The sequence below is a fragment of the Anomaloglossus baeobatrachus genome, chromosome 1 (genome assembly GCF_048569485.1).
Source record: "Anomaloglossus baeobatrachus isolate aAnoBae1 chromosome 1, aAnoBae1.hap1, whole genome shotgun sequence".
Lineage (NCBI taxonomy): Eukaryota > Metazoa > Chordata > Amphibia > Anura > Aromobatidae > Anomaloglossus > Anomaloglossus baeobatrachus.
This window is the reverse complement of record NC_134353.1, coordinates 452471410-452496059: the sequence shown is the minus strand read 5'-3', so window position 1 is coordinate 452496059 and position 24650 is coordinate 452471410.

The following is a 24650-nucleotide window of genomic DNA, read 5'->3' as shown; positions in this document are numbered from 1 at the left end:
AACCGGTGTTGGACGGCAGCCCGCGGACGGTCTGCATTTTGCTAAGGGGGAATGTGTCGCCCTGGGCAAGCCAGGGGACACAGGTCACAACACCACACGCACCCCACATTCCCTGCAGGTACACCAGCTAACCTACAAATCCTTGTTGCCTTCCTCCAGGGGCTGGTGTTCACACCAGGGGGTGGAGCCAGGCGGTTGGTGCCCGCCCACCAAGGAGTTCACAGCCCTGGAGGCAGGAAGAAGCAGGCAGATAGAGTGTGGAGTTTGAAGAGAATGGAAGTCTAGCTGAGGGCTAGAGAGGAGTTCAGCCAGGGAGGAGGAAGTGGAAGGAAGTGAAGTGTAGTGGAGCTGAAGAAGAAAGCTGAAGTGACAGAGAAGTGAAAGTAGAGAAAGTGCAAAGTGGCAGTTTAGTACAGCCTGAAGTGGTCTGAGGCTGTGTGCCTGGACAGAGACAGCAAGGTCAGCAGACGGCGGAGATTGTCTGGAGTGGGACTGTTTGGAGGTTCCTGGAAGGACCGCGGACGGGTGGTGACCCGGTGGTCTGGAGCAGCGTGCAAAGGACAGTCAGCACCAGGGCAGGGGCGTCTCGGACCCCGGCAAGGCTAGCAGTCGCCAAATTTGCCGAATCCGTCAGTGAAGGGGACGTAGATCCCCCAACAACCAAGTCCCGATTGAAGGCAACAGCTCAACCATTACAGGGGAGACACCGCCACCGCCAGGGCACCAGTTTCCCCAGGGCCAGCGCCTGCGGGCAAAGTGTGGAGCTCCTCCGGCCCAGATTGTAGTCGGGGAGCGGGTAACCGGTGGGAATCCATCGCTACCAATAGACGTAACATAGGTGCAGGGAAGAGTGACCATCACCGCCAACTGCAGGGAACCGCAGCACCGTGCAGCCGTCCGTGGGACCGTCTTACCAGCCGTTTGGTTTACCGTAAAAACTGTGCCAACGTCTCAGGCTGAGTGAGTACCACAGTGCCGCAAGGCACAGCGCTGCCCCCGCGTCCCTGCGCCCACCAGGCCCTGCACCTCCCAAGCCATCACCGGGCCCCGGGATCACCAACCCCTACCCACGGAGGGGCAACACAACACCTGGCTGCTCCGCCTCACCATCCCCGGGATCCCCGTATTGAGCAGCGGTGGTGAAATCACCACAACCGTGGGTGGCGTCACGGACAATAAACAATCCCCACACCCAACAAACCCCTTTCACTCACGGGCGAGGAGTGCCGCTCGAGAAACCCCCGGGATCCGGCTGACAGCTCGAGCCACCACTGAGCAGCAGCTGCCGGACCAGAGCAGAATGGGGTGAGCGTAGTGTGCTGACACCCTCCTCCCCGCCCGCGACACAAGGGTTACTCCAAGCGGAGTCTCCCTTTTTTCCAAAAATTGGGCCCCACACACACCCACCCCTTCAGTGGCAGCAGTTGTGCCCCAGTTGTACAATTCACAGCTAGATTTGCATCAAGCACATTCAAAAATACGCCATTCTTATCCGTCCCCAGGATGACACCGGGGTAGGTAGCAAAGTCTTTCCTGATCCCAGCTCTGTTCATCTTGGCTTCTTTTAAAAACACAGCAAGCAAGGGTTACTCCAAGCGGAGTCTCCCTTTTTTCCAAAAATTGGGCCCCACACACACCCACCCCTTCAGTGGCAGCAGTTGTGCCCCAGTTGTACACTTCACAGCTAGATTTGCATCAAGCACATTCAAAAATACGCCATTCTTATCCGTCCCCAGGATGACACCGGGGTAGGTAGCAAAGTCTTTCCTGATCCCAGCTCTGTTCATCTTGGCTTCTTTTAAAAACACAGCAAGCAAGGGTTACTCCAAGCGGAGTCTCCCTTTTTTCCAAAAATTGGGCCCCACACACACCCACCCCTTCAGTGGCAGCAGTTGTGCCCCAGTTGTACAATTCACAGCTAGATTTGCATCAAGCACATTCAAAAATACGCCATTCTTATCCGTCCCCAGGATGACACCGGGGTAGGTAGCAAAGTCTTTCCTGATCCCAGCTCTGTTCATCTTGGCTTCTTTTAAAAACACAGCAAGCAAGGGTTACTCCAAGCGGAGTCTCCCTTTTTTCCAAAAATTGGGCCCCACACACACCCACCCCTTCAGTGGCAGCAGTTGTGCCCTAGTTGCAAACAGGATGTTTTGATTTGCATCAAGCACATTCCAAATCCACAAGCATTTACTCTCCCCAGGATGACACAGGGGTAGTAAATTCCTTCTGGATCCATGACTTGTTCATTTTGATGAACGTCAGTCTGTCCACATTGTCACTGGACAGACGCATGCGCTTATCTGTCAGCACACACCCAGCAGCACTGAAGACACGTTCAGAGACAACGCTGGCAGCTGGACACGACAAAATCTCCAAGGCGTAACTGGATAGCTCTGGCCATTTTTCTAGATTTGAAGCCCAAAAGGAGCAAGGCTCCATTTGCAAAGTCATGGCATCGATGTTCATTTGGAGATACTCCTGTATCATCCTCTCCAGCCGTTGACTATGTGTCAGACTTGTTGTCTCTGGTGGCCTTGCAAAAGAGGGTCTAAAAAAATTATGAAAAGATTCCATAAAATTGCTGTTACCAGCACCAGATACGGTCCTACTGGTACGGGTAGACTGTTGAAGATGACGAGACCGTCCCATGTTTGGCAAGTTACAACTGGGAGAATCACTCCCTGCACCTGCACGGTTGTTTGGTGGAAAAGCCGAGCTAAGATCGAGTAACAGCTTCTGCTGATACTCCTGCATACGTGCGTCCCTTTCTATGGCTGGAATTATGTCACAAAATTTGGACTTGTACCGCGGATCTAATAGTGTGGCAAGCCAGTAGTCATCATCACTTCTAATTTTGACAATACGAGGGTCATGTTGGTGGTAGTGCAACAAGAAGGCACTCATGTGTCTTGCGCAGCCATGCGGACCAAGTCCACGCTGTGTTTGTGGCATAGAGGTGCTAACCGTTCTTTCTTCCTCTGACATCTCCCCCCAACCTTTTTCAACTGAAATTTGACCAAGGTCTCCCTCATCCGCTGAGTCTTCCATGTCCATGGACAGTTCGTCCTCCATTTCTTCATGTTCTCCTGCACCTTCCTCAACATCTCGCCTGCTACCATGCGCCCTTGTTGATCCCTGTCCCCCATGGTCCCATGCCTGCCGCCTTGGTGATGATGAACGTCTGGACCTTGGTGATGTTGTTGTGTCTTGCGCATATGAATCCTCCTGTAGTTCATCCCCTTCCTGTTGTCCCACCCCCTGACTCCGAATAGTGTTTAGCGTGTGCTCCAGCATGTAAATGACTGGAATCGTCATGCTGATAATGGCATTGTCAGCGCTAAACATATTCGTCGCCATGTCGAAACTCTGCAGAAGGGTGCATAGGTCCTTGATCTGAGACCACTCCATCAGGGTGATCTGACCCACCTCTGCATCTCGTTGGCCCAGGCTATACGTCATGACGTATTGCACCAGGGCTCGGCGGTGCTGCCACAGTCGCTGTAACATGTGGAGAGTTGAATTCCAGCGTGTCGCCACATCGCATTTCAGGCGATGAACCGGCAGGCCGAAAGACTTCTGGAGCGATGCAAGTCGCTCAGCTGCGGCGCTTGAACGGCGGAAGTGAGCAGACAGTTTTCGTGCCCTGTTCAGAAGGCCATCTAGGCCGGGATAGTGTGTTAAAAATTGCTGGACGAAAAGGTTCAACACGTGAGCCATACAAGGTACGTGTGTCACCTTGCCCAGGCGAAGGGCCGCACCCAGGTTTGCAGCATTGTCGCACACGGCCTTACCAGGCTGCAGGTTGAGTGGAGACAACCATTTATTAAACTCGGACCGCAGAGCTGACCACAACTCCTCAGCTGTGTGACTCTTATTCCCAAGACATGTCAAGCTAAAGACCGCCTGATGCTGTTGCGCTCTGCTGCCAGCATAGTAATGAGGGGTGCGTGATTCCTTCTGCGCAGTGAGAACGCTGGTGGCCTGACCAGGCAGGCTTGGGGCGGAGGTGGAGGAGCCAGATGAGGTGGAGGATGCAGAAGCAGTGGCGGAACTTGGACAGACAGAGGATTGACACACAAGTCGTGGGGACGGCAAGACTTGTGCAGCAGACCCTTCACCATCTATCACCATAGTTACCCAGTGCCCAGTCAGCGACATGTAACGTCCCTGTCCATGCTTACTGGTCCAAGTATCGGTGGTGAAATGCACCCGTTCACACACAGAGTTTCTCAAGGAAGCAGTGATGTTGTGTGCGACATGCTGGTGTAGCGCGGGCACACCTTTCTTAGAGAAGTAGTGGCGACTAGGCATCTGGTACTGGGGCACAGCAACAGACATAAGGTCTCTAAAATCCTGTGTGTCCACTAGGCGGAAAGGCAGCATTTCGGTAGCCAACAGCTTACAGAGGGATAGAGTCAACCTCTTCGCTTTGTCATGGGTCGCAGGAAGTGGCCTTTTATTTGACCACATCTGAGGGACAGAGATCTGGCTGCTGTGTGTAGACGGTGTTGAGTAGGGTGCCCCTGGAAAAATGCAGGTTTGTGAGGAAAGTGCTGGCGGAGACATGATGTTGCCTTCATCCAACGTTGGTGCTATCGATGTCTGAGAGAGCTGTACACACTCACTTGTTTCCCCTTCCAAACCAACTGACGACCTACCAAGCAAACTGCCTGTTGCGGTTACAGTGGTGGAAGTTGTGGGTGGAAAAACAGGTGTGACAGCTGTCCCCACAGTCCTAGAAGATGACGAGCGCGAGGATGCACTGGAAGGGGCAGGCGGTGGATGGTTCGCTCCGCTAGGCCGCATTGCAGCACGGTGAGCTTCCCACCGGGCCATATGATATTTATTCATGTGACGATTCATGGAAGAAGTTGTCAAACTGCTGAGGTTTTGACCTCTACTAAGACAACCATGACAAATTTTACAGATCACATAATTTGGGCGATCTTTTTCTATGTCAAAAAAGGACCAGGCTAGGCAAGGCTTAGAGGTCATGCGACCTGTTGATCCACCCCGAATAATGCTCAGAGGCAGAGTGGTGGGTGAGGATGCAGTTGTAGACGTGCTACCAGTACTCCGACTCTGTCCAGGAAGGCGCAAGGTAACTTCGTCATCAGTTGCATCCTCCTCCACCACCTCTGTTGATCTCCTCGAGTGCCTGACTGTGGGTTGACAGTAGGTGGGATCTAGAACTTCATCATCAATTGTTGTGTTTGCACTCCCCTCCCCCTCAGACCGAGCCTCTTCTTGCCCTGACCGAATATTTAAGTTGTCATCCCAATCGGGTATCTGCGTCTCATCTTCATCAGTATGTTCCTCATTGTCTATAACCACAGGTGTTACAGTTTGTGACAAAGGGTCAACATTATGCTCAGAAACTTGGTCCTCACGGCCTGAATCAGAGTCACAAAGGTTCTGGGCATCACTGCAGACCATTTCCTGTTCTGTACTCACTGTAGCTTGGGAGCAGACCTCTGATTCCCAGGCTATAGTGTGACTGAACAGCTCTGCAGACTCAGCCATCTCAGTTCCACCATACTGTGCAGGGCTGATGGAGACTTCAGAGCTGGGAGAAAGCAAGTTTGATTGGGATGACAACTCAGAGGACTGGTGTTTTTTGGATGCGGTACTTGAAGAGGCTGAGAGGGCACTTGTTGGACCACTTGAGATCCATTCAAGCATTTTCCTTTTTTGGCCATCATCTACCTTTGTTCCTGTTGTTCGTGTCCGTAAAAAAGGGAGCACATCGGATTGTCCACGGTAAGTAGTAGACATCTTACTTTTGCTGGTAGATGCTCTATCTTCAGCAGATGATAATGGAGCTTTGCCACCTTCCCCACGGACAAAACCTTTTTTGCCTTTTCCACCACGCCTCTTCCCCTTTCCACCAGCATCTGTCATTTTGCCACTCATGTTGATTGTGACAAGATTGTGCACTGAAAATGTGGTAGTAAAAATTGAGAGGTGGTGTAGATTGCAGTGGTGGTCTAGCTTTATTAACAGCAGAATAATAAAGAGTAAATATCCCTGACAATGCAACTACGGCCCTTAAACTTGCAGCAAAAATTGCTAGTATAATGGCTTAGTTATAATGAGTTGGAGTGTGCAATGCAGGTAGAGGTGCTGCAAATGTCTTTGCACTAGTGTGACTAGACAACAGTCCAATAGCCACGTTTAGGATGCCACTAGGTACACTGAGTGTTTGCTAGTATAATGGCTTAGTTATAATGAGTTGGAGTGTGCAATGCAGGTAGAGGTGCTGCAAATGTCTTTGCACTAGTGTGACTAGACAACAGTCCAATAGCCACGTTTAGGATGCCACTAGGTACACTGAGTGTTTGCTAGTATAATGGCTTAGTTATAATGAGTTGGAGTGTGCAATGCAGGTAGAGGTGCTGCAAATGTCTTTGCACTAGTGTGACTAGACAACAGTCCAATAGCCACGTTTAGGATGCCACTAGGTACACTGAGTGTTTGCTAGTATAATGGCTTAGTTATAATGAGTTGGAGTGTGCAATGCAGGCAGAGGTGCTGCAAATGTCTTTGCACTAGTGGGACTATAGCAAAGTCCAATAGCCACGTTTAGGATGCCACTAGGTACACTGAGTGTTTGCTAGTATAATGGCTTAGTTATAATGAGTTGGAGTGTGCAATGCAGGTAGAGGTGCTGCAAATGTCTTTGCACTAGTGTGACTAGACAACAGTCCAATAGCCACGTTTAGGATGCCACTAGGTACACTGAGTGTTTGCTAGTATAATGGCTTAGTTATAATGAGTTGGAGTGTGCAATGCAGGCAGAGGTGCTGCAAATGTCTTTGCACTAGTGGGACTATAGCAAAGTCCAATAGCCACGTTTAGGATGCCACTAGGTACACTGAGTGTTTGCTAGTATAATGGCTTAGTTATAATGAGTTGGAGTGTGCAATGCAGGCAGAGGTGCTGCAAATGTCTTTGCACTAGTGTGACTAGACAACAGTCCAATAGCCACGTTTAGGATGCCACTAGGTACACTGAGTGTTTGCTAGTATAATGGCTTAGTTATAATGAGTTGGAGTGTGCAATGCAGGTAGAGGTGCTGCAAATGTCTTTGTACTAGTGTGACTAGACAACAGTCCAATAGCCACGTTTAGGATGCCACTAGGTACACTGAGTGTTTGCTAGTATAATGGCTTAGTTATAATGAGTTGGAGTGTGCAATGCAGGTAGAGGTGCTGCAAATGTCTTTGCACTAGTGTGACTAGACAACAGTCCAATAGCCACGTTTAGGATGCCACTAGGTACACTGAGTGTTTGCTAGTATAATGGCTTAGTTATAATGAGTTGGAGTGTGCAATGCAGGCAGAGGTGCTGCAAATGTCTTTGCACTAGTGGGACTATAGCAAAGTCCAATAGCCACGTTTAGGATGCCACTAGGTACACTGAGTGTTTGCTAGTATAATGGCTTAGTTATAATGAGTTGGAGTGTGCAATGCAGGTAGAGGTGCTGCAGATGTCTTTGCACTAGTGGGACTATAGCAAAGTCCAATAGCCACGTTTAGGATGCCACTAGGTACACTGAGTGTTTGCTAGTATAATGGCTTAGTTATAATGAGTTGGAGTGTGCAATGCAGGTAGAGGTGCTGCAAATGTCTTTGCACTAGTGTGACTAGACAACAGTCCAATAGCCACGTTTAGGATGCCACTAGGTACACTGAGTGTTTGCTAGTATAATGGCTTAGTTATAATGAGTTGGAGTGTGCAATGCAGGCAGAGGTGCTGCAAATGTCTTTGCACTAGTGGGACTATAGCAAAGTCCAATAGCCACGTTTAGGATGCCACTAGGTACACTGAGTGTTTGCTAGTATAATGGCTTAGTTATAATGAGTTGGAGTGTGCAATGCAGGTAGAGGTGCTGCAGATGTCTTTGCACTAGTGGGACTATAGCAAAGTCCAATAGCCACGTTTAGGATGCCACTAGGTACACTGAGTGTTTGCTAGTATAATGGCTTAGTTATAATGAGTTGGAGTGTGCAATGCAGGTAGAGGTGCTGCAAATGTCTTTGCACTAGTGTGACTAGACAACAGTCCAATAGCCACGTTTAGGATGCCACTAGGTACACTGAGTGTTTGCTAGTATAATGGCTTAGTTATAATGAGTTGGAGTGTGCAATGCAGGCAGAGGTGCTGCAAATGTCTTTGCACTAGTGGGACTATAGCAAAGTCCAATAGCCACGTTTAGGATGCCACTAGGTACACTGAGTGTTTGCTAGTATAATGGCTTAGTTATGAGTTGGAGTGTGCAATGCAGGCAGAGGTGCTGCAAATGTCTTTGCACTAGTGTGACTAGACAACAGTCCAATAGCCACGTTTAGGATGCCACTAGGTACACTGAGTGTTTGCTAGTATAATGGCTTAGTTATAATGAGTTGGAGTGTGCAATGCAGGTAGAGGTGCTGCAAATGTCTTTGCACTAGTGTGACTAGACAACAGTCCAATAGCCACGTTTAGGATGCCACTAGGTACACTGAGTGTTTGCTAGTATAATGGCTTAGTTATAATGAGTTGGAGTGTGCAATGCAGGCAGAGGTGCTGCAAATGTCTTTGCACTAGTGTGACTAGACAACAGTCCAATAGCCACGTTTAGGATGCCACTAGGTACACTGAGTGTTTGCTAGTATAATGGCTTAGTTATAATGAGTTGGAGTGTGCAATGCAGGCAGAGGTGCTGCAAATGTCTTTGCACTAGTGGGACTAGACAACAGTCCAATAGCCACGTTTAGGATGCCACTAGGTACACTGAGTGTTTGCTAGTATAATGGCTTAGTTATAATGAGTTGGAGTGTGCAATGCAGGCAGAGGTGCTGCAAATGTCTTTGCACTAGTGGGACTATAGCAAAGTCCAATAGCCACGTTTAGGATGCCACTAGGTACACTGAGTGTTTGCTAGTATAATGGCTTAGTTATAATGAGTTGGAGTGTGCAATGCAGGCAGAGGTGCTGCAAATGTCTTTGCACTAGTGTGACTAGACAACAGTCCAATAGCCACGTTTAGGATGCCACTAGGTACACTGAGTGTTTGCTAGTATAATGGCTTAGTTATAATGAGTTGGAGTGTGCAGAGGACAGGAGGGTACAGTGCCAGGATTGTGGGGCTCTGGGTAGAGGAAATGAAGCCTGCCTTTCTATTCCCTCCTAATGGGGAAATGCAGGGAGGAAATCCCTGACCTTTGCTACACAGACGCTGTCGCTGTTTTCAGGACCTGTCACCTATGGCTCTGACCCTGCCGGTACGAGCCCTTAAAAGGACTGATGGAAAGTGCTATCCCTATGCTGTCCAGCGCTGTGTATGGAGCGCATACAGCTGTATCAGCGATAGGACTCAGGACGGAGCTGCCCAAGTGATGTCTGACACCAAGGACGCAGAAGAGACAATGGCGTCCTGGAGGAAAATGTCCGGTTTTATAATGCAGGGACATGTGACATGGACATCCTATCACACATGCCGTTGCTTCTCTGGCTAAAAGTCCACTTAGCTGTGTGTGTGTCTGGGATTGGCTGACATGCTGGCCCGCCCCACAAGACGCGCGCGCTTAGGGAAGGAAGACAAGGAAAAAAAAAAAAAAATGGCGATCGCCATTATACAAACAGCAGTGATCTGAAGGCGCTGTTCACGCACACTATACACTGAAATTTCATAATAGTGTGAGTCACAGAGTGACTTACACTATTACAGCGGAAAGCCAGCTGGGAATTAGCTGTTTTTTTGCTGCTAGAACCGTTCTCGAACGTTTCTAGAACTATCGAGCTTTTGCAAAAAGCTCGAGTTCTAGTTCGATCTAGAACAGGCCCCAAAATCACTCGAGCCTAGAACTGGAGAACCTCGAACCGCGAACCGCGCTCAACTCTATAGAAGACCTGAAAACCGCGTTTAGCTTCCGATGGGCAACCCAGTCCCTAAGCTATTTGGGGATACGGCTGACCGGGGACCTGAGTCTCCTTTACGCTCAGAATTTCCCGTCATTGTTAGCCTCTATTAGGAAAGATTGCGACAGATGGGGGAAATCACTGTTCTCCTGGTTTGGTAGATGCCAGATATACAAAATGAATGTCCTACCCAGAATCCTGTATTTGTTACAGGCGCTCCCAGTTAAAAAACCTTCGGGATTTTCCAAATCCCTAGAATCAATTCAGTCCTCGTTCGTCTGGGCAGGTAAATCGGCACGTATAAAAAGAGCCATCTTGCACAGGACCAAAGGTGGGGGGGGATTGGGCTGCCAGACTTGAGAAGATATCATTTGGTGGGACATCTTACTAGAATGATTGATTGGTGCCGGAACGGGTCTCAGAAGAAGTGGATACAAATTGAGCAGTCCTTCTCCCCAATATCCCTTAATAAATTGTCGTGAGTGCTCTCGGAGGTCCCTGCAGGATTGAAAACACATCCAACCATCGGCCCAACCATGACATATTACAACAACGGGAGAGTACAGTCAGAAATGATTCCCAGGAACTCCAGCCTAATGCCTATCTTGAGCCATTCCGCCTTTGAACCTGGTAGGGTGGATCCGATCTTCCGGATGTGGATTAGAGTTGGGGTGGATCGAGTGGAGCAGTTTGGAGACTGGGGATCCTGGCCTTCGGCAGCTAGTTTGGCAGTTAGGCAAGATCCTACCCCGCTTGGCCAGTGGAGATGCCTACAATTGGCGCACTTTTTCAGTAGTCTTCCCACCAGGTCCCAATTTCAGCGACCTAAGACACAGTTTGAACAATTATGTATGGGATCAGCCATAATACGTCACTCACTGTCGGCGTTATATTCGCTTTATCTTCACCTTCAGATCAACAACTACCCCCCTTCGCTACACAGTGGGAAAGGGATTTGGGAATTCAGTTGACACCAGCACAATGGGAAAGGATCTTCAGATTGGCCCACACGTCTTCCATTAGTTCCAGGTTCCAGGAGGCCAGCTACAAACTTTTATCTAGATGGTACAGAGTTCCCTCCAAGCTACATGTCATGTTTCCGTCAATAGACCCTATTTGTTGGAGGTGTGGTAAGGCAAAGGGCAACATTCTACATGTGTTCTGGGGGTGTGAAATGATCCAGCCCTTATGGAAGGGAGTGTCCGACACTATCCGACGGGTTACTGACAAGGATGAGGAATTGGGGCCGGCGGAGGCCCTGTTGCATCACTGCGGGATTCCCAAAAAAAGATATAAGAATTCCCTGAGGAAATTCCTCATTACAGCAGCGAGAGTATGCATACCAGAAAAATGGAGGAGTACGTCATCTCCCAAGTTAGTTCAATGGATCAACAAGGTTAATGACCTCATGCTCATGGAGAATTTAACCTCATCACTACACGATTCATATGAGAAATTCTGGGCTACGTGGCGGGAATGGCTGGATTTCCAGCATTCCGAGGACTATGATGTTCTAGTGGGGGGCGCAATGGGCGCTGAGGAAACCGCAGAAGGCAACACATAGCCGCACTCCCTACCTCCCTCCCCACCCCATACGTTCCCCCCCACCCCCATTCACCTCCCCCACTACTCCCCTCCTTTTCTCCTGGTATTCATTCCTCTCTAACTAGCTTGCTCCTTCTTCCTCTGCTCTCTTTCCCTTCCTCTTACTAAGCACTCTTGCTGATTACTTATGGTTATTTGTTTAATATGTACTTATTTATGAAACAGTTCAGTGGAACCCGAAGTCTTGGACGCCTAAGTGAGGGTATTTGCGGGAATACTGCCTGATAATATATGAATATGTAAATTTTGCTATATACCCAATCCGAGGCATATGGAATGTACTTGCAAAAAGGCCGATATGGTCCTAACAAATGTACTTAGTTATGATACTGGTTCCCTTTGAAAAATGTGGAATATTTGGAAAATAAAGAATTTAAAAAAAAAAAAAAAAAGGCAGGTGTGTAGAATGCAGAGGTGGTGTACCTTGCGTGGCACCAGAGGAAACACTAAGTTAGTATCTTATACACTTTTAGTATGCCACCTAATGTCAGCACTGTTTGCTACAAAAATTGCTTAGCAAAAATGGGCAGGTGTGTAGAATGCAGAGGTGGTGTACCTTGCTTGGCACCAGAGGAACACTAAGTTAGTATCCCAGACACTTTTAGTATGCCACTAAGTGTCAGCACTGTTTGCTATAAAAATTGCATAGCAAAAATGGGCATGTGTGTATAATGTAGAGGTGGAATACCTTGCTTGGCACCAGAGGGACACTGAGTTAGGATCCCAGAAACTTTTAGTATGCTACTAAGTGTCAGCACTGTTTGCTATAAAAAAAAAATGCGTAGCAAAAATGGGCAGGTGTGTACAATGCAGACGTGATGTACCTTGCTTGGCACCAGAGGACCACTAAGTTAGTATCCCAGACACTTTTAGTATGCCACCAAGTGTCAGCACTAGAGATGAGCGAACCGGTCCCGATTCGGCTCGAGGTCGGTTCGCCGAACGGAGCTCCCGTTCGAGTTCGGCTCGTCGAACGTTCGACGAACCGAACTCGAACTGCATAGGAAACAATGGCAGGCAATCACAAACACAGAAAAACACCTAGAAAACACCCTCAAAGGTGTCCAAAAGGTGACAAACAACTCACAACACAACACAAACACATGGGAAAGTGACAAGGACATATACTCATGCGAAAACAAAACAGCTGGACAAGGAAAAAGAGGAGGACACACAGATATATGAGTATATGCAAGGAAACATCGATTCCATTATTGTGCAACTTGAGCCCTGCTCATTTTAGGCTTCCAATCTTGATAAATTGCCTGAGCTTACCACGTACGCCTTGGGGATCTTGTCGTGTCCTGCAGCCAGCGTTCTCTCGGAACCTGTCTTCAGTGCTGCTGGGGGTCTGCTGGCAGATAAGCACATGTGTCTGTCCACTGACAATGTGGACATGGCTCTCAGAGGACTTTTCTTCCCCTGGGTCAGCCAGGGGACGGGAAAGGCACGCGTATTTTTGAGAGTGCTTCATGCCAAGCATCTTTTTCTTTTTCAAAAGGGAAGGTCAACTGATGCCAGTCAAGTGGGGTGTGTGTGGCCCAGTTAGTGGCAACGAGGGAGACTGTGGTTGGAGTCCCCTCGCTGTGTTTCTAAAAGAACCAAGATGAACAAGTCATGGCTCTCAGAGGACTTTTCTTCCCCTGGGTCAGCCAGGGGACGGGAAAGGCACGCGTATTTTTGAGAGTGCTTCATGCCAAGCATCTTTTTCTTTTTCAAAAGGGAAGGTCAACTGATGCCAGTCAAGTGGGGGGGGTGTGGCCCAGTTAGTGGCAACGAGGGAGACTGTGGTTGGAGTCCCCTCGCTGTGTTTCTAAAAGAACCAAGATGAACAAGTCATGGCTCTCAGAAGACTTTTCTTCCCCTGGGTCAGCCAGGGGACGGGAAAGGCACGCGTATTTTTGAGAGTGCTTCATGCCAAGCATCTTTTTCTTTTTCAAAAGGGAAGGTCAACTGATGCCAGTCAAGTGGGGTGTGTGTGGCCCAGTTAGTGGCAACGAGGGAGACTGTGGTTGGAGTCCCCTCGCTGTGTTTCTAAAAGAACCAAGATGAACAAGTCATGGCTCTCTGAGGACTTTTCTTCCCCTGGGTCAGCCAGGGGACGGGAAAGGCACGCGTATTTTTGAGAGTGCTTCATGCCAAGCATCTTTTTCTTTTTCAAAAGGGAAGGTCAACTGATGCCAGTCAAGTGGGGTGTGTGTGGCCCAGTTAGTGGCAACGAGGGAGACTGTGGTTGGAGTCCCCTCGCTGTGTTTCTAAAAGAACCAAGATGAACAAGTCATGGCTCTCAGAGGACTTTTCTTCCCCTGGGTCAGCCAGGGGACGGGAAAGGCACGCGTATTTTTGAGAGTGCTTCATGCCAAGCATCTTTTTCTTTTTCAAAAGGGAAGGTCAACTGATGCCAGTCAAGTGGGGTGTGTGTGGCCCAGTTAGTGGCAACGAGGGAGACTGTGGTTGGAGTCCCCTCGCTGTGTTTCTAAAAGAACCAAGATGAACAAGTCATGGCTCTCAGAGGACTTTTCTTCCCCTGGGTCAGCCAGGGGACGGGAAAGGCACGCGTATTTTTGAGAGTGCTTCATGCCAAGCATCTTTTTCTTTTTCAAAAGGGAAGGTCAACTGATGCCAGTCAAGTGGGGTGTGTGTGGCCCAGTTAGTGGCAACGAGGGAGACTGTGGTTGGAGTCCCCTCGCTGTGTTTCTAAAAGAACCAAGATGAACAAGTCATGGCTCTCAGAGGACTTTTCTTCCCCTGGGTCAGCCAGGGGACGGGAAAGGCACGCGTATTTTTGAGAGTGCTTCATGCCAAGCATCTTTTTCTTTTTCCAAAGGGAAGGTCAACTGATGCCAGTCAAGTGGGGTGTGTGTGGCCCAATTAGTGGCAACGAGGGAGACTGTGGTTGGAGTCCCCTTACTGTGTTTTACATGCTTTTAGAAGGGCATGACATGGCTTAGAGGTTGACTTTCAGCATCTGGAAACTGTTGGCTACCAAAATGCTGCCTTTCCAACCTTTTTAACCGAGGATTTTGAGACCTTATGCCCATCGCAGTGCCCCAAGAGCCGATGCCCAGGCGCCACTCCTTCTCCAACAAAGGTGTGCACGCGCTACACCATCATGTCGCACTAAACATCACTGATTCCTTGAGAAACTCTGTGTGACAGGGTGCATTTCACCACAGATAATTGGCCCAGTAAGCATGGACAGGGGCGTTACATGTCGCTGACTGGGCAATGGGTTACTGTGGGGAGAGATGGAGAAGGGTCTGCTGTACAAGTCTTGCCATCCCCACGAGTTGTGTCAATCCTTATTCTGTATGTAGAAGTTAATACACTGCTTCTGCCTCTTCAACCTCGTGTGGGTCCTCCACCTTGGCGCAAACCCTGTGTTGTCAGGCCACCCTTCCTTGTAACTGCGCACAAGGACTACCACACACCTCCTTACTATGCTGGCAGCAGAGCTCAATGCCATCAGGCGGTCAAAGGTTTACTTTGAAATGTATGGGAAATGTGAGTCACACCGCTGAGAAGTTGTGGACGGTTAGCTCTGGAGACCGAGTTTCATCAATGGTTGTCTCCACTCAACCAGCAGCCAGGGAAGGCCGGGTGCGACAATGATGCAAACATGGGTGCGGCCCTTCGCTGTGACAATGTGACACACGTGCCTTGTGTGGTTCACGTGTTGAACCTGGTTGTCCAGCAATTTTTAAAGCACTATCCTGGCCCACATGGCCTTCTGCAGAGAGCACGGTGTAACGCCTTCCTTGATCCACACACTCAGATGGGCTGTAAATGATAGGCTAGAGGGAAGCCACTTACCAAGCAGGACCCCTAGAACCCTGAAACCCTTTAACCCCTATACAGGGATTAGGAATTACACAGGGCCCAAGGTGATTAATACCTGTGGAAGGCTGCAGTTCCAGAGAATAGTAGTCAGGCAGGGTCAAAACATTAATTGAGGAACAGGAACAGAATGGGATGGCCAGGACTTAATCAGAAAACAAGCAGAGGTGAAATGCGGATCGGCCAACAAGGTACATAAACAGCAAGCAGGAAAAGTAGTCAGGTAACAAGCACACAAAATCATAAAACTGAACTGGGGGTAAAATTAACCAGAGGTTCATAGCTATGTCTGGCAGTGGTCTGCAGACAGGATGGGCATAAAAAAGGGTGTGGTGTCTTCCCATTGGTTGGAGCTGAATGATGGTATTTCATCTGTGAGATACCCACCAGCTACATTCAGCCAGAGATTCTGCATCTGTCAAGGTAATGCAGCCCAGTGGGTGAGCATAACCTGCTTCCACCTGCGCTGCTGGCATCGACTTCTCTTCCATCATCAGCACTATGCATGAAAGGAACACGTTGTCACCTGGCGACCGGAGTACAAATTGACGGAGCATACTCCGTTGGTGACTTAACAGCCGTGTGCGGCAATGATGCAAACCTGGCTGCGGGCCATCGTCAGGGCAATGTGACACACGTGCCTTGTATGGCTCACGTGTTGAACCTAATTCTCCAGCAATTTTTAAAACACCATCCCGGCCTACATGGCCTTGTGCAGCGGGCACGCTCGCTATGTGCTCACTTCCATCGTGCGCACACAGCAGCTCAACAACTTTCATCACTCCGGAAGTCTTAGGGTCTGGCAGTTAAACGCCGGAAATGCGATGTTCCGACACGCAGGAATTGGAATCTGCACATGTTGCAGCATGTGTGGCAGCACCGCAGAGCCCTGCTGAAATACGGTATGACATATAGCCTGGGATAACTTGATCCAGAGGTGGTGCAGATCACGCTGCTGGAGTGGTGTCAGATCAAGGACCTATGCACCCTGCTACACAGTTTACAAATGTCGACGAAGATGTTTAGCACTGGCAATGTCATTCTCAGCGTGACAATTCTGGTCATCTACATGATGGAGCACACTGTAATTATTATTCGGAGTCAGGTGTTGGGACAAGAGGAAGGGGAGGAAGTACAGGAGGAGTCATATGCGGAAGGGATAACAAGATCTACGAGGTCCAGATGGTCAGCGGCACCTATGCGGCAGTCATGGTGAGGGAGAGGGATTAACAAGGGCGCATAGTATCAGCAAAAAGTGTTGAGGAAAGTGCAGGAGCCCATGAAGAAATGGAGGACGAACTGGCGATGGGCATGGAAGACTCAGCAGATGAGTGAGAGCTTGCTCACATTTCGGTTGTGCGAGGTTGTGGGGAGAGGGCAGAGGAAGGAGGCACGATTCTCACCTCTCTGCCACCAACACACCAAGGACTTGGTCCTCCTGGATGCACAAGACACATGAGCGCCTTCTTGCTGCACTACCTACATGACCCTCGGATTGTACGAATTCGAAGTAATCCTGAATACTGGGTTGCCACACTGTTAGATCCCCGGTACAAGACAAAATTTGGCGAAATAATTCCTGCCATAGAAATGGACTCACGTATACAGGAGTATCTGCAGAATGTGGTACGCAATCTTAGATCTGCTTTTCCACTAAACACCAGTGCTGCACAGAGTGAATCTCAACGCTTTGTCATGGATAGGAGGAAATGGTCTTTTCCTTGTCCACATCGGAGGGACCGAGGGATGGCTGCTGTGCTGAGATGGCGTTGAGTACGGTGTCCCTGCAGAGTTGCACTTTTGGTCATATACCAAAATGAGTTGAAAAAGGACAGATGCTGGTGGAAAGGGGAACAGGTGTGTTGGAAAGAGGAAAAAAGTTTTGGTCCGTGGATTTGGTGGTTAAGCAAAAGTAACATTTGATGAAGAAACACCATCTGTTACAGTGGGACTGGTAGATTTGGATAAGGTGGTATATACTATGTTACCGCTATATAACGAAAATTAATAAGAAAAGAAAGAGAAAGGTATATATCCCCATCAGCAGTCAGTGTCCACCGTGCTCCCAGTTGGAAAAGGAGAGGTTGGCAACTGGAAGGTTTGGTGGAGGATACAGAGCTGTGTGGCTATGAAACTAATAGTAGCCTGAACCGAGTTAGACGCCATTCGGATCTGGAGACTGGGAGCCCTGTTAGCGTCACAGGGTCCACATGCCCACCCAGCCCAGGAACTCCCTGTTAACAACACAGGAGCCATTGAGTACGCTGACCGTGTGCGTAGGGGCCACACCTGTGGACAGCAGGCGCATCAGCAGCAGCAGGCCTGTTAATGCCACTGGGCTGCACAAGCAGGACTGGTAGGACAGGAGCTGGTCTTAACCGTTCTGCGTTACCAACTGTGGTGGTGGCCTGCATCGACACCCTATCCCTGCCTACCTCTGGCCTAAAGCCGCAATGGGTTCAACACATGGAGGTGTGCTCTTTCGGAGCATAATAGAAGAATGCCATTATACAAACAGCAGTGATCTGAAGGCGCTGTTCCCGCACACTATACACTGAAATGTCATAATAGTGTGAGTCACAGAGTGACTTACACTATTACAGCGGAAAGCCAGCTAGGAATTAGCTGTTTTTTTGCTGCTAGAACCGTTCTCGAACGTTTCTAGAACTATCGAGCTTTTGCAAAAAGCTCGAGTTCTAGTTCGATCTAGAACAGGCCCCAAAATCACTCGAGCCTAGAACTGGAGAACCTCGAACCGCGAACCGCGCTCAACTCTAGTCAGCACTGTTTGCTATAAAAAGTGCATAGCAAAAATGGGCAGGTGTGTAGAATGCAGAGGTGGTGTACCTTGCGTGGCACCAGAAGAACACTAAGTTAGTATCCCAGACACTTTTAGTATGCCACTAAGTGTCAGCACTGTTTGCTATAAAAAATGCGTAGCAAAAATGGGCAGGTGTGTAGAATGCAGAGGTGGTGTACCTTGCTTGGCACCAGAGGAACACTAAGTTAGTATCCTAGACACTTTTAGTATGCCACTAAGTGTCAGCGCTGTTTGCTATAAAAAGTGCGTAGCAAAAATGGGCAGGTGTGTAGAATGCAGAGGTGGTGTACCTTGCGTGGCACCAGAAGAACACTAAGTTAGTATCCCAGACACTTTTAGTATGCCACTAAGTGTCAGCACTGTTTGCTATAAAAAATGCATAGCAAAAATGGGCAGGTGTGAAAAAATGCAGAGGTGGTGTACCGTGCGTGGCACCAGAGGAACACTAAGTTAGTATCCCAGACACTTTTAGTATGCCACTAAGTGTCAGCACTGTTTGCTATAAAAATTGCATAGCAAAAATGGGCAGGTGTGTATAATGTAGAGGTGGTATACCTTGCTTGGCACCAGAGGAACACTAAGTTAGGATCCCAGAAACTTTTAGTATGCTACTAAGTGTCAGCACTGTTTGCTGTAAAAATTGCGTAGCAAAAATGGACAGGTGTGTATAATGTAGAGGTGGTATACCTTGCGTGGCACCAGAGGAACACTAAGTTAGTATCCTAGACACTTTTAGTATGCCACTAAGTGTCAGCACTGTTTGCTATAAAAATTGCGTAGTAAAAATGGGCAGGTGTGTAGAATACAGAGGTGGTGTACCTTGCGTGGTACCAGAGGAACACTAAGTTAGTATCCCAGACACTTTTAGTATGCCACTAAGTGTCAGCACTGTTTGCTATAAAAAGTGCTTAGCAAAAATGGGCAGGTGTGTAGAATGCAGAGGTGGTGTACCTTGCGTGGCACCAGAAGAACACTAAGTTAGTATCCCAGACACTTTTATTATGCCACTAAGTGTCAGCACTGTTTGCTATAAAAAATGCGTAGCAAAAATGAGCAGGTGTATAGAATGCAGAGGTGGTGTACTTTGCTTGGCACCAGAGGAACACTAAGTTGGTAACCGAGACACTTTTAGTATGCCACTAAGTGTCAGCACCGTTTGCTATAAAAATTGCGTAACAAAAATGGGCAGGTGTGTAGAATGCAGAGGTGGTGTACCTTGCATGGCACCAGAAGAACACTAAGTTAGTATCACAGACACTTTTAGTATGCCACTAAGTGTCAGCACTGATTGCTATAAAAATTGCGCAGCAAAAATGGGCAGGTGTGTAGAATGCAGAGGTGGTGTACCGTGAGTGGCACCAGAGGAACACTAAGTTAGTATCCCAGACCCTTTTGTCAGCACTGTTTGCTATAAAAATTGCGTAGCAAAAATGGGCAGGTATGTAGAATGCAAACGTGGTGTACCTTGCATGGCACCAGAGGAACACTAAGTTAGTATCCCAGACACTTTTAGTATGCCACTAAGTGTCAGCAATTTTTGCTTTAAAAAATGCATAACAAAAATCGGCAGGTGTGTAGAATGCAGAGGTGGTGTACCTTACTTGGCACCAGAGGAACACTAAGTTAGAATCCCAGGCACTTTTAGTATGCCACTAAGTGTCAGCACTGTTTACTATAAAAATTGCGTATCAAAAATAGGCAGGTGTGGGGGGCATGGCTTGAGCATGGTGGCAGGCAGAAGTACAAACTGAAAGCTCTGTAGGCTGAGGCAGCAAAACATAGCTTTAAACTCACCTGGCACACCCAAATATGCCAGGGAAGAGGAGCACAGGACCACAGAGCGGACCCCCGGCCCTGAGAAGTAGCAGAGCGGCGGTGGATCGCCTGTTCCAGGGAGGTAAACTATCCCCAGTCTCCAGGCCTGCTCCTGTAATGGCGAGGTTGTCATGAGGCAGGCACCTGCTGCAGCTGCAAAGGACAGCAGAGGTGCTGAAAAACAAACAGAGGCAACACGTGGGAGCCAGAAACAGAGCGTTACTGCTCCAGAGCAGATGGAAACAAGGTCCCTGATAATATCTCAGACGCTGGCAGTGCAGGAGTGTACAGGAGCAGGATCTGAGAAGCAGAGTACACAGGAAGATGGCAGTGGCAGTGTCCCATCCACACAGCAGACCATGAGGTGTCAGGTTAGTGAAGAGAGCGGTGGTCCTGACATGGATGGGCTTAACCCTGGAGGCAATAAAAACAGAGTGTCCTTGGTGGAGCAGGGGCTTGCAGGGATTCATGGTCACCATCCCCCTAACAGCCAGGGGAAACAAATTGGAAGCCAGAGTGCACATGGAGTTAACCCTGCGGGTGCTATTGTGGACACAGACCGTATTTTGCAATGGCTGTCTGCACTCCCCACTAAAAATGACTTGGACAATTTAGTCACCAAAATGGAGGCGGCACATGAGAGGGCTCTGTCCATTGTGAGAGGGGATATAGAGGCTCTTGATACACGCACTATAGCAGTGGAGAAGGATGTATTTACACTATTTGAAAGAGTTAACACACTGGAGCAAGATCTCTCCAACTCCAGAACACATCTGCAAAATGTCGCCATTTTGTTAGACGATCAAGAGAATAGGGGAAGGCGAAATAATATACGCCTGAAAGGCATTTCAGAAAAGATCGTTGATACGGCTCTTCTTAAAACTGTAACCTCAATCTTTAACAAGGTGATGGGGGCTGCTGATGACACCACTTTTGTGATTGACAGAGTCCACAGAGTATATCGCCAGGGCCCTGGGGATAATGCTCAGCCGAGAGATGTCCTATGCAGACTGCACTTTTTATACTGATAAAGAAGCCATACTGCGAAATGCATAGACCCACGGGACTGTCACATATGAAGGGTCTGAAGTTAAGCTTTTTCCTGATATTTCTTCTAGAACCCTCTACATGAGAGGCCAACTTATGCCTTTACTGCAAAAAATCAAGGAAAAGGGTGTGTCAGACAGATGGGGACACCCATTTCACCTTATAATCCGGCATAATGGGGTTCAATACCTGCTGAAACGCCCGGAGGAGGCGGAGGGTCTTTTCCAGTTCCTTGAAATCCCTGCAGTAGCAATCCCCAACTGGCTACATCTGGACAGATCCGATGGATTACCCCAAAGACAAAGAGGAAATAGACGCAGATTTGCAAGACCCCAGAGGAGCTCCAAGGATTCCAGGCCAATGGGAGTATTCTCCCGGGAGGAGCCAGACTGATGACGCGAGATCGGAGGTGGTTCCTTATTCAGAGGTGGGCGATGCGGGTTGAGGAGGAAGATCTGGGAGTCCCTGTAGGATTATTGGACTTGAGAAGGACATAGTGACCATCTCTGGTGTTAAATGCGGTCTTCCATTCGTCACCCTCTCGGATACGCACCAAGTTATAAGCTCCCCGCAGGTACAACTTAGTAAACACAAGAGCGCCACGTAGCCTATCAAACAGCTCAGATATAAGGGGTAAAGGATACTTATATTTGATGGTAATAGAATTGAGACCCCTGTAATCAATGCAAGGACGCAAATTCCCCTATTTTTTGCGCACAAAAAAGAAACCAGCCCCAGCAGGAGAGATGGACTTGCGAATAAAGCCCTTCTCCAAACTGTATCTGATGTAGGCGGCCATCGCTTCAGTCTCGGGTATGGACAGAGGATAAACTCTGTCTTTAGGTGGTACAGAACCCGGGATGAGATCAATGGCACAATCATAGGGCCTATGTAGAGGAGGTTTATCTACGCCTTGTTTTGAAAAGACGTCCGCAAAGTCTAGATAAGGAGTAAGTAAAGGAGACAGTTCAGGGATCGCGGTTGAAGCGACTGTCTTGGGGGCAATAGAAAGACAGTGAGAATGACACTTAAGGGGGCTTTACACGCTACGATATCGTTAATGTTTTATCGTCGAGGTCACGTCGTTCGTGAGTAACAATATCGCAGCATGTGACACTTGTGTGCGACCCAAAACGATCGCAAAAGTGGCCAAAATCGTTTGCCGCGGAGAGGTCGTCCTAAAACAAAAAAACGTTTACATCTCATTAGCGATGTTGTTCCTCATTCCTGCGGCAGCACACATCGCTGTGTGTGACACCGTAGGAGCGAGGAACATCTTTTTACCTGCCTCCACCGGCTATGCGGAAGGAAGGAGGTGGGCGGGATGTTACGTCCCGCTCATCTCCGCCCCTCCGCTTCTATTGGATGCCTGCCGTGTGACCTCGCTGTGACGTCGAACGACTCGTCCCCTTAGAAAGGAGGCGGATCGCTGGCCAGAGCGACGTCTCAGGGCTGGTAAGCCGGGTGACGGGGGAGCGCAATTTTGTGCGCGACGGGCAGCCATATGCCCATGTAGCACAAAGGGTAGGGGTGGGTACGCACGCTAGCGATATCGGTACCGATATCGCTAACGTGTAAAGCCCCCTTTAGATCCCCATTTTATGATACTGTCAGACTCCCAATCTATTAATGGAGCATGTGTGCGAAGCCATGGTAGGCCCAAGAGTTTTTTCATTTATACCCTCAGGCAAAAGTAGAAAAGAAATCTCCTCAACGTGATTGTGAGGCAAGGATAGCTGTAAGGGGATAGTCCTCAACGTAATCGACTCTGATAAAACAGTCCCATTGACAACCCGCACCGGACTAGGACTTGCTAAAATAAGAGAAGGAATATTGTGTTTCGTGACAAAAGCAACAGAAACAAAATTCCCATCTACCCCATAGTCCACAAAAACCTTAATTAGCAAAGCGGTAGAGGAAAAGGATAGCTTTTCTTGACAGAAACATTTAGAGGGTGATGAGGACGTGTCTAGTAACTCCCCTCTTATAGTTACTAGACGAGGGAGTTTCCCTGACGAGTAGGGCATCTATTGGCTTAATGCCCCACCTGACAGCATACAAAACAGATAGGAGAAGTACGTCCTAACTCCATAGGAGTAGGCAAGTTCTCTGGTGTAGTGCATGATGCCTGAGAGGCCGAAAAGTCAGGGACGGGTTTTATCTTAGGACGAGATGATATAGACTCAAGCTTACGCTCCTTATGACGTACGTCAATTCTCGTTGCCACTGTGATGAGTTCTTCCAAGGTAGGAGGAAACTCTCTGGTGGCAAGAGCGTCTTCAACAAAACCCGCTAAACCTCTCCAGAAAAGAGGTATTAAGACCCCCTCTGGCCAATCTAACTCAGAAGCCAGAGTACGAATGTTGATGGTATACAAACTGGTAGACAATGACCCTTGTACCAGGTCCAATAATTTCAGAGCCGCATCATGGGTAACCTGAGGCCCTAAGAACACTGCCTTTAGTACCTTAAGGAAAGATGTGGCCGTCTGAGTCTCTACATCATTACGCTCCCACAGGGGAGTTGCCCATTCCAAGGCTTTATCTTGGAGTAATGATATTATAAAGCCTACTTTCGCCTTCTCAGTTGAAAAGTGAGAGGCATTCACTTCCAAGTGTATTGGCACTGACTCATGAAGCCTCTACATGATTTGGCTTCGCCCGAGTACCTATTGGGCAGGGCAAGTTGAGGAGCGCTAGTCGGAGTCACCACAGTAGCTTGTGGTTTCTCCTCAACAGCCCATAGGCTAGCCTCAAGCTGCTGTATGTAGCGCTGTAAGTGATGGATATTTTCCATACCAGCCAGACCCTTGGCTCAGTCGTAATGTTACGGAACTGCCTAATAAAAGGTGGATACAGGCTATCAGGCAGTCAGGGTCCACCATGCAGAGCAAACCTGCTGCTGGTAATAGCAGAAGGTAGGGGGAAAACTGTACCATAAAAGCGGTACTTGTCGCTGTTACCTCACAGCGGCACTAGGACCAATTACGGTACTCCCTGTTAACTCACAGCGACTACCGAATTAGCATAAATGTAAATAAGGGAATGCTAAAAGGCTTATGCCGAGTGCCTAAATAATAATAATAGAGCTGGACTTGAAGTTCCTGTCCAATCACAGAAACTACTAAAAGTGTACGGATGGTTACCCCAACCGTAGTCCACTAACTAGCTCCTCTGTTGCCTCACAGAAGTAAAGTAATATATATAGTGTGAAGGTAGGAAATCCATTACAGGTCACGGAGATCCCTGGACGCTAACCTCTATTAACTCATAGAGGATATGTACCTAAGGTGTAGATGCGTACATTACACGCCGTACTGTCTAGGCTCAATGTATAAATCCCTGCCTAAACCCATTGTGCTTGCCGCACTGTAGGGAGCAAGGGAGCTCTCTATGCTAGCCAAAGATAGTCACCCGAGAGCACAGTCAATGAGTTCCCAGCTTAAGCCCAGTTCCACTAAGGTGCGAGGATGTGGGCACTAGCGGTGCACTAGTAGGTAAGGAGCGCTTAACCAGCGGGTGTTCACTGGCTTGTGACTGTAAGCATAGGCTAGCTAGTAGGAGAGGTCACACATGAGGTGGCCACCCCATGCATGCACCAAGAACGACTGAGTGCCGAG